The sequence below is a fragment of the Ceratotherium simum genome, chromosome 7 (genome assembly GCF_057802395.1).
Source record: "Ceratotherium simum simum isolate JZ-2026a chromosome 7, ASM5780239v1, whole genome shotgun sequence".
Taxonomy (NCBI): Eukaryota; Metazoa; Chordata; class Mammalia; order Perissodactyla; family Rhinocerotidae; genus Ceratotherium; species Ceratotherium simum.
In genome coordinates this window covers 75,821,077-75,830,948 of record NC_141906.1, presented here as the reverse complement: position 1 = coordinate 75,830,948, position 9,872 = coordinate 75,821,077, and the positions used below count along the sequence as shown (strand labels likewise).

Below are 9,872 nucleotides of genomic sequence, written 5' to 3'. Positions count from 1 at the left end.
CCCATCTAGGCATTCCATTCCTGAGTTCTCCTCCTTAGAAGCAACAATTGTTGCTAATTCCTTATGAATTCTCTTATATTCAAACATATATGTCTCTTTATATATTTATATGTATATATATGTCTAGTGCCTCTTCTTGTTTTAAAGTAGTATATAAGGGTATTTAAGAATGATTTTTTCAATGCAAACAGCTTAGAAGTGAATAGGAGAGAGAACTTTTCAGAGGAAAAAGAAGAGGAGTTAATCACAGAAGAGGCATGGAAGAGGATATGGGTGAGAAGGGGAGGGAGAGCAGAGGCCTCCTTGGTCCTCGATGGGTCACTATCCATCCAAACCCTGTAGCCACAGACTAACATTTTGGTCTTCTGATCTTCTGTCCTCACTCTGTGGTTGCACACCTCCATCTCTGGTTGATGCGGTGATGAGGTCAGAGCCCTTGAGAGCTGAGAATGTCAGGATGGCAAGTATTTTTAATCCAGGACACAATTCTAAACATGTTTATTTATCTATTTTAATAAATGAGGCACATGGTTTTTCTTCTTATGATTCTGGAATCAACTTCTATTTATTGTTGCAAATTTGGAATATAAAAAATATATGAAGAAAAAAGATTACCTATACTTTAGTGGGGTAGTTTGCATTATTGGTCAAAATTTGTCACTCACCTAGTGGTATTATGCATCTATGCCCTTGCCATGGTCTCATAGAAGTAGGGTATATTTTCCTGCTCCCTTGATGGTCTGTTGGCCATTTGTTCCATTTTGACCTGTAGGATATTAGCAGATAAGATATAAGCAGGTGTATGGGGTGTGTTTACATGGTGGGGCTTGCCTTCTTGTGCTTCCGCTATTGCCCTGAGAAGAGCTTGTGCTCGGTAACTGCTGCTGCTTCTAACTGATTGTCATGATGAACACACGTGGAACAGATCTTGAATCAGAGCTGCCCACCTGTGCCCAGACAAGATAAGCCACCACAATCAACTTGTAGACATGTCAGGAATAAATAATTCATTGTTATATGCCATGAGGTTTTGTGAGGGTGTTATACAGCAATAGCTAACTGATACATTCTACCATCAGAGATCAGGAAGGGAGAATCTCATCTGAAGTATAAAATTTTCTTTCAGTTGGATCATACTCTATAGGCCATGCTACAAAATGTTTTTTTAACTTATCGGTATAATCTGAGCTTTCTGCTTGTCATTAATATTTTTTGAATTATACTTTTTCATGAGTTTGATCGTGTAGTTATGTCGTATTTTATTTAAGCATTTCCCTATTGTTGAAAATAAAATTGTGTCAAGTCTCCAGTGTTTTATTATTTATTATAAATAATGCTAATGACTATCACTTTGCATTAAAATTTTTGTCTAGCGTTCTGATTATTTTCTCTGGAGAGATTCCTATTTTATTTTCATTATTTTTTGACTCAAAATATCTCTAATTTTCCCTATGATTTATTCTTATTGGACCTATTTGTTACTTAGAAATGTGTTGTTTAGTCTTCTTTTCTCAGATATATTTTTGCTAAATTGACAGGCGTATCAGAGCTCCAGCCCTCTGCCTTCTCTTTGTTCTTTGGTCATCCTAACTGGGATTAATTCTAACTTCTACACCTCCATATGCCTTTTAATCTTTAGCCTTTCCTTCATAGGTTTCTTCTGTTCCTCTCATTTCTCCTAAAATGATGATGAACTTTGTGACAGAGAAGAATATCATCACCTATGTGACATCAAAGACTCAGCTTTTCCATTCTGCTTGTCATTAGTGAGCACTCCAATTTTGTACCATTGATCTTTGGTCACTATGAGGCCATGACCACTAGGGACTGTTTCCTGCTGATGGATCATAAGCTATTCGGTTTGTTGGTAATATGGTCCATCCAAGGGACACGGACCAGCTGTCCCTTATTAATAACAATAGCATCAAGCTTTACTTGGGTAATGTAGGTCTTCTGCTCCAGGTCTCCTGAATCAGCATTACAGTAGTCCTCCTTCATCCATGGTTTTGCTGTCTATGGTTTCAGTTACCTTCGGTCAACTGTAGTCTGAAAATATTCAGAAATATTTTCAGGAAATTCTGGAAATAAACAATTCATAAGTTTTAAAGTGTGTGCTGTTCTGAATAGGATTATGAAATCTCGTGTTGTCATGCTCCATCCTGCCTGGGACATGCAACATCCCTTTGTCCAGCATATCCACGCTGTATATGCTACCCTTGCCTCCCTCAGTCACTTAGAAGTTGTCTCTGTTATCAGATCAACTATCATGGTATTGCAGTGCTTGTGTTCAAGTAACCCTCATTTTACTTAATAATGGCCCCAAAGCAAAAGAGTCATGATCCTGGTAATTTGGATATGACAAAGAGAAGCCATTAAGTGCATCCTTTAAGTGAAAATGTGCAAGTTCTCAACTTAATAAGGAAAAAAAAGTATGCTGAGGTTGTTAAGCTCTATGGTAACTTTCATTACAGTATATTTTTATAATTGTTCTATTTTATTAGTTATTGTTATTCTTGTTATATTTTGTTATTAGTTGTTAATCTCTTTCTGTATCTAATTTATAAATTAAAATTTATCATAGGTATGTATGTATATGATAAAACATAGTATATATAATATTTGGTACTATCTGTGGTTTCAAGGCATCAACTGGGGGTCTTGGATTGTATCCCCCACAGATAAGGGGGACTACTGTGTATCACAAGCAAGTGGATTTGTAGTCATAGGAACTTGCATTGTAGTACCCAGTGTTACCATCTTCATCTTTTGTTTTCATTTTCTTCATCATTCTTCATTTACTTAATGCTGAAGATAAGTCCACAGATACCAGAAATTTCTTTCTTTCTTTCTTTGGATTAGGAACACTCTTCAGATATTCTCCTGGAACTATGCACTAGAGCAAATTACATACAGTGTCCTTCACCAGTGTGGGGCCAGTGATGACTTGTCTGACAGAAATACAAAGGATAATAAGCAACTACTATGAACAATTATACACCGAAAAAGTGGACAACCTAGAAGAAATGGATAAATTCCTAGAAACGTACAAGCTACCAAGACTGAATTATGAACAGATAGATAGAAAACTGAACAGGCTTATTACTAATAGGGAGTTGAATCAGTAATCAAAAAACCTCCCAACAAACAAAAGTCCAAGAATAGATGACTTCAATGGTGAATTCTACCAAATATTCAAAGATGAATTAATACCAATCCTCCTCAAAGTCTTCCAAAAAATAAAAGAGGAGGGAACATTTCCCAACTCATTTTATGAGGCCAGCATTACCCTGATACCAAAACCAGACAAGGACACTCTAAGTAAAGAAAATTTCAGGCCCATATTTATATTTATTTGGATAATATATTTGGATAGTGTTTATTTAAATAATATTCCTGATGGACATAGACACAAAAATCCTCAACAAAATATTAGCAAACCGAATTCAACAATACATTAAAAGGATCATAAACCATGATCAAGTAGGATTATTCCAGGGATGCAAGGATGGTTCAACATCCACAAATCAATCAAGGTGATACACCACATTAACAAAATGAAGGATAAAAATCATATGATCATCTCAATAAAGGCAGAAAAAGCATTTGACAAAATTCAACATCCATTTATGCTAAAAACTCTCAACAAAGTGGGTATAGAGAGAATGTAGCTCAACATAAGAAAGGCCATATATGACAAGCCCACAGCCAACATCATACTCAAGGATGAGAAGCTGAATGCTTTTCCTCTAAGATCAGGAACAAGACAAGATGCTCATTCTCACCACTTTTATTCAACATACTATTGGGAGTCCTTAGCCAGAGTAATTAGGCAAGCAAGTGAAATAAAAGGCATCTACATTGGAAAGAAACAAGTAAAATTGTCATTATATGTAGATGACATGATATTATGTAGAGAAAACCTGAAAGACCCCACCATAAAACTGTTAGAACTAAGAAATGAATTCAGTAAAGTTGCAGGATACAAAATTAATATATAAAAGTCTGTTACATTTCTATACACTAATAACAAACTATCAGAAAAAGAAATTAAAAAAAAATTCCAGGTACAATTGCATAAAAAGAATAAAATGTCTAGTAATAAATTTAACAAAGGTGATGAAAGACCTGAACGCTGAAAATTATAGGACATTGTGAAAGAAACTGAAAAAGACACAAATAAGTGGAAAGGTAGTCTATGCTCATGGATTGGAAGAATTAATATTTTAAAAATGTACATACCAGGGGCCAGCCCAGTGGCGTAGTGGTTAAGTTCGTGTGCTCCGCTTTGGCAGCTCTGGCTTCTTGGGTTCAGATCCTGGGTGTGGACCTATGCACTGCTTATCAATGCTGTGGCAGGCATCCCACATATAAAATAGAGGAAGACGGGCACAGATATTAGCTCCGGGCCAATCTTCCTCACACACACACAAAAAATGTATGTACTGCCCAAAGCAATGTACAGATTTAGTGCTATCCCTATCAAAATTCCAATGACATTTTTCACAGAAATAGAACAAACAATCCTAAAATTTGTATGGAGCCACAAAAGACTTTGACTATCCAAACCAATCTAGAGAAAGAAGAACACAAAGCTGGAGCCATCAAGCTCTCTGATTTCAAACTATGTTACAAAGCTATAGTAATCAAAACGGTATGGTAGTGGTATAAAAACAGACACACAGATCAGTGGAACAGAATAGAGAATCCAGAAATAAGCCCACAAATATATGGTTAATTAATTTATGACAAAGGAGCCAGGAGTATATAATGAGGAAATGACAGTCTCTTCAATTAAAGGTACTGGGAAAACTGGACAGCCACATGCAAAAAAATGAAACTGGACCATTATCTTACCTCATACACAAAAATTAACTCAAAATAGATTAAAGACTTAAGTGTAAGATCTGAAACTGTAAAACTCCTAGAAGAAAACACAGGCAGTAAGCTACTTGACATCAGTCTTAACTGATTTTTTTGAAATTAATTCCAGGAGCAAAGGCAACAAAAGCAAAAATAAAGAAATATTACTACATCAAAGTAAAAAGCTTCTGCACAGCAAAGGAAACTATCATCAAAATGAGAAGGCAACCTAGTGAACGGAAGAAAATATTTGCAAACTAAGTATCTGCTAAGGAGTTAATATCTAAAATATGTGAAGACCTCATACTACAAATGGAAAAAAATAAACAATCCAATTTAAAAATGGGCAGAGGATCTGAATAGACATTTCTTCAAAGAAGCCATACAGATGGGCAAGAGGGACATGAAAAGGTGCTCAATATCACTAATCATCAGGGAAATGCAAATCAAAACCACAATGAGATAACATCTCACACTAGTTAGAATGACTATCATCAAAATGACAAGAAAGTACAAGTGTGGCGAGGATGTGGAGAAAAGGGAACCCTTGTGCACTGTTGGTGAGACTGATAAACGGCGCAGCCACTATGAAAACAGTATGGAGGTTCCTCAAAAAATTAAAAACAGAAGTACCAATAATCCAGCAATTCCACTTTGGGTATTTATCCAAAGAAATGAAAACAGTAACTTGAAAAGATATATGCACACCCACGTTCATTGCAGCATTATTTACAATAGCCAAGATATAGAAACAGCCTAAGTGTCCATCAACAGATGAAAAGATGTATACATATATCTCACATATACGCCTATGAATGTATACACAGTGGAATATTATTCAGCCAGAATAAGAAGGAAATTTTGCCATTTGTGACAACATAGATGGACCTTGAGGGCATTATGCTAAGTGAAATAAGTCAGACAGAGAATGACAAATACTGTATGATCTCACTAATAAGTAGAATCTAAAACAAACAAACTGTAGATACAGAGAAGAGACTAGGGGTTGCCAGAGGTGAAGGGGAGGGAGGAATTGGTTAAAGGATACGAAAGGTATCAACTTCACGTTATAAAATAAAAGTCATGGGGATATAATGTAAAGCTTGGTCACTTTAGTTAATAATACTGTTTTGTATATTTGGAACATGCTAAGAAAATACATCTTAAAAGTTCTCATCACAAGAAAAAACATTTTCTAACTATGTATGTTGATGGATGTTAACCAGATTTATTGTGGTGATCATTTTGCAATATATGCAAATATTGAATTATTATGCTGAACACCTGAAACTAAGATAATGTTATATGTCAATTATACCTCAATAAAAAAAGACCAACACTGAATTTATGAGTTTGCAATATGGATTTTTATTGAAGTATACTTGTATGCAAGTCTATTCATTCAATAAGATTTTATAGCACATCTATTATATATTCATCACTGTTTTAGATACTGGGTGTGTTAGTAGTATATACAAAAATTTTGACATATAGATTTTTCCTGAAAGTAGATTTTTTTCTAGTCAGGACTTGTAGAACACAGGTTTTTTTTAAAAATTTTATTTATTTATTTATTTTCCCCCAAAGCCCCAGTAGATAGTTGTATGTCATAGCTGCACATCCTTCTAGTGGCTGCATGTGGGACGCGGCCTCAGCGTGGCCAGAGAAGTGGTGCGTAGGTGCGTGCCTGGGATCCGAACCTGGGCCGCCAGCAGCAGAGCGCATGCACTTAACCGCTAAGCCATGGGGCCTGCCCTAGAATATAGTCTTGAGATAGTCAATTAATAGTAGAAGGCTCTTTCAGACATGGTACTATAGAGAGTTATGTAAGAATGAGTGACCAGGACAGCAAGAGAATGATCTAATTGTTATGTTCAGTCCATCTATTGACTTCTTAGGAATATAGCTATCCCTACATTCAACTGTTCTCCTCCTTTGCCATTTGTGACACTTCATTTATTCCACAATTGTTTTCTGAACTGAATCTATACTAAGGCCACATCTAATCCTCACAAACACCTGCACGTTTGGTATTATTATCTCTATTTTTCAGATGGGGACACTGAGTCTAGACAGTGTTAATCAATTTGCCCGAGTTCACAGTTACTGAGTAATAGAGTTAGGATTTAATTCTAGGTCTGGTTGACTCAAAGCCTGATCTTAGATACTACACATGCCTTTTCAAACACTTCTGTTGGTCAACTTCTTTTTCCCATGTGTGGGCATTTTTTGGGAAACTTTCAGCCTTTAAAATCAATTATTCTCTTTTTAAACACACCTGTTTGGAGCATTTCACCATTCCCCTGTTTTTGTGAACAACTCTGGTCCTATAATTCTCCAATTTGTGTCTGTATTTCTTCTTTCCCAAGCTCTGATCTTCCATTGTCAGCTTCTTTCCGATCTTTGCCTTTTGAAGGTTCTGCCAGCACTTTATAGTCTTACCTATAATTCAGTTCATTACTCTCTTTGCTCTTTATTTCTTCATTTATGTCATCCTACTCCTGACTCCCTGAGCTTGAAATCTTATGCTAATTTGATTTGTGCTTCTTTCCATCATTCTTTCCTGTACATTGAGACACTAAATCATGTTAATAATTCCATCATCACCTCTCCTACACTGTTTGTTTCTTTCTCTATTTACTATTTGTGGAAAATCTTCTACCTGATCACCCTCCTTGTTGTTCTCTCTTTTTCAGCCTATTCTGACACCACTGGCTGTATTAGACACCACTGTTATTAAGGTAAATAAATTTGAATACAAATATTATTTAAACTACTTAATTTTATGCCTTCTAAGTACTATAATCAGCACAATTTGTTCATCACAACAGTCCTTTAAAGGTGTGGTTATCTTCATTTTGAAGTAATGGACTTGAAGTTCAGAGAGAGGTTAAACACTTCCTAAGGTCTCACATCTAGTAAGAGGCAGAGAGAAGTCTTATACTGAAGTTAGTCTGGTTCCAAAGTTCATGCTCTGACTTAGGGAGACCATAACTTATCACTCACCAGTATATATATCTGAGACAGAAAGAAAGTGCTACTAATAGTTCTGCTAGAACAACGGGCATAAACTAGAACTGTTTTAGGCAAATCTATAGGCAGTCACCTTATTGATAGTCGACTGTTGTTCCTTTCCAATGGTTATACCCACTTAATGGGGCAGGATGAGGAGGTATCTGCTTTTGCAGAAGATAAGACGAGCTCAGCTTTGAAGTTGGTGTTTGATTGACAACAGGGCAGCCTATTGGAAATACCCAGTAGAGTGACTGGAAAGATGATAGATGTGATAGCTTAATAGAAAGATGATAACTAAAGTTACTGGTTTGGGAGCCATCCTTATAGAGGAGGTTATTGAAGAGAGGAGCTCACCAAGCACTTGAAGAAGAAAAAGAAGTGCATAGGATGCTGAGGAAGGTGAAATATGAGGGGAGAGGAAAAGGAACAAGAGACAATATGAGAACTGCTTCCATTAGATTGTAAGTTCCTCCAATGCAGGAAAAATGTCTTTTTGTCTCTAAATCTAGAATTTCAAAATGCTAAATGACGTACAAATTAAAGATGAATTAAACATTAAAAAGAATGCTGTCCCTTCTGACTCCACTTTAATGACTTCAATTTTATTCACTTCCTTAGGAGTTGAGGCCATTTCAAATGAAGACCTATCAGCTACCATCTTTAATCTCCAGCCAGGCTCTATGCTGCTTCTTGTGGAATTAATGCATGTTCTTGTGTTTCCCTGTTGTGTAGTGATGAACAACTCACTTGGTGCCATACTAGTGCTATTTGGTGCTCTACCAAAACTCTGAGACATATGTAAAGACCTTGTATATATGTTTATGTATTAGACATACATTGACATTACATGTAATAATGGGTATAATGTATAAATATTCATGATATATTAGACATGTGCTGCAAGTAACTAGAGCAATGAAATCATTAAGCAAAGATAAAGGTTTTGGAAAGGGAAGGTTCTGTACGAAAGGAACATGGTCAAAAATATTTCTCTCTGTACTGTTTGACTTTGGAGAAGCCATCGGTGAAATGTGTTTGAAATAAAGTTTTCAAGGCAATAGTCTCTTAAGTGGCCTCAACTCAGAGAGAGTTTTCCTGGTGTTGCATCATACAGAGAAGAAACCTAAAGGTTCCTAGAAAAAAGTCAACTTTTAATGAACCCCCGAGGTCTTCTTTACCTCCAGGTCTCTATGAGACTTCATGATAATTATTTTTCTCCATTCATAACTTTTATATAGTGGCATTAAGATCAGGTTTGGGATTCATCAGATTCACAATGACAAAGCAAAATTCTAAGTGTAAATTGAAAACTGAAGCACCATTATTGTGGAGTATTGGCTGAAAATGTCTCACAGAGGTGGATAAGCAAGCAGAAGTGCACACACATAAACATAGCGATTGGTGCAGAGATTGTAGTTGGACTTGACAAGAACCTGGGTTTCTGTCTTTGTGGTATGATTTCATAAACTTCTCATGAGAAGCTCTGATAAAAAACATAGCCTACCCACTTGTTCACTGAGGCTTGAGTTTCTCCAAACAGAGAATTTTTTCCCTTGGGCTAAAAACCCCATAAATGCCCTGTGAAAAGATTTGGTGTATAGGTGGCCATACACCAGCTCAATTAGTCCATGTACAAAGGAGTTTATCAGATCCTTTCCTGTGAGCTGATTTGAAAATTAATGGAATTTAGAGTAGCTGGTGCTGACTATTTAAAGACCAGAAATGTATATGGGCAGTGACCTTCATTGTGTGACTTCTGATTTTATAAAAAGCACAGAAAGGTCTTTTGGTCTCTCTAACTTGTCACCAAGTACAAAATTTCCTCCATGAGAGCCAGTGCTTATGGTGGAGCTATTGTCTGAAGCACAGGAGAATAATGCATTGCCTGGGAGGAGTGATACATTAAGAACATTCACCCATTGGTCCATTAGAGTAGCTGATATTAAGAGCACAACTCTGATCATAGTCTTCCAAGTCTTTGCTCAAATGTAATCTTC

General features: G+C 36.3%; 1 long non-coding RNA gene across 1 annotated transcript; it reads right to left on the bottom strand.

Annotated features, from left to right (window-relative positions):
* Positions 1–671: 671 nt before the first annotated feature.
* Positions 672–4,340, bottom strand: LOC147916719 (uncharacterized). The gene is made up of 3 exons (XR_015552811.1): positions 4,240–4,340; positions 1,936–2,046; positions 672–766 (listed from the first exon to the last, which is right to left on the bottom strand). It is a non-coding gene; the product is annotated as an uncharacterized LOC147916719 (long non-coding RNA).
* Between the last annotated feature and the right edge of the window lie 5,532 nt (positions 4,341–9,872).